Raw genomic sequence first — 712 nt, forward strand, 5'->3', positions numbered from 1 at the left:
CCATTGTGTATTAATTGCGTGGACTGAGCGAGAGCGCGGCGGGGCGCGGCGGGGCGCACCTCCACGACGGCCGCCCCGCCCAGCCCGCCGCGACGCGTGCGCGTGTCACCCAGAGGTATATCACCCAGCGGAAGATTTTCGTCGCGCCCTATCAGCAGGACAGGTGCGGTCCTTCGGGCTGGTCAGGGCCGTGTGCGGCGTGGTGCGGCGTGGCGCGGTGCGGTGCTTGCGGGAATAAGCGAACGGCCGCTATGTACTGCTCGAGTAGTGCAGTGCGCCGCTGCAGTGTTGGCGCGCTCAGTGACTTTGTACCGAGCTATCGCTCTGCGCTCCGCTCGGCCAGCTCAAACTGGAGCAGAGTCCGCCTGCACGGTCGCTGCCCCTCGCCCTGCCGGCGGCCCGGCACTGGGGCCCTATGGAACGCCCCCTCCTCCCCTCAAATCCCCTTCGGGCTTGGGCCGTGCTAAAAGCAGCGCGGGGGCGTGTGCAAAAAAATATCGTCTGAGAAGGTCGGCGCGCCGAAAATAGCGACGGGGCGACTCCTGTCATGAAAGGGATCGGCCGTGCGGGGCTTATCTAGAGGTTTGGGGGGGGGGGTCGTCTTTGTCCGACACAAACTCCGCGACAGAGCGTCTTCCATTGGGGCTCTCAATCCTCGACTCACTCGCTGCGGGAATGGGTGGAATCCAGAGGACATGCTAGGCGGAGGCGG

Source organism: Frankliniella occidentalis, unplaced genomic scaffold (assembly GCF_000697945.3).
Source record: "Frankliniella occidentalis isolate FOCC.00 unplaced genomic scaffold, Focc_3.1 Scaffold46, whole genome shotgun sequence".
Lineage (NCBI taxonomy): Eukaryota > Metazoa > Arthropoda > Insecta > Thysanoptera > Thripidae > Frankliniella > Frankliniella occidentalis.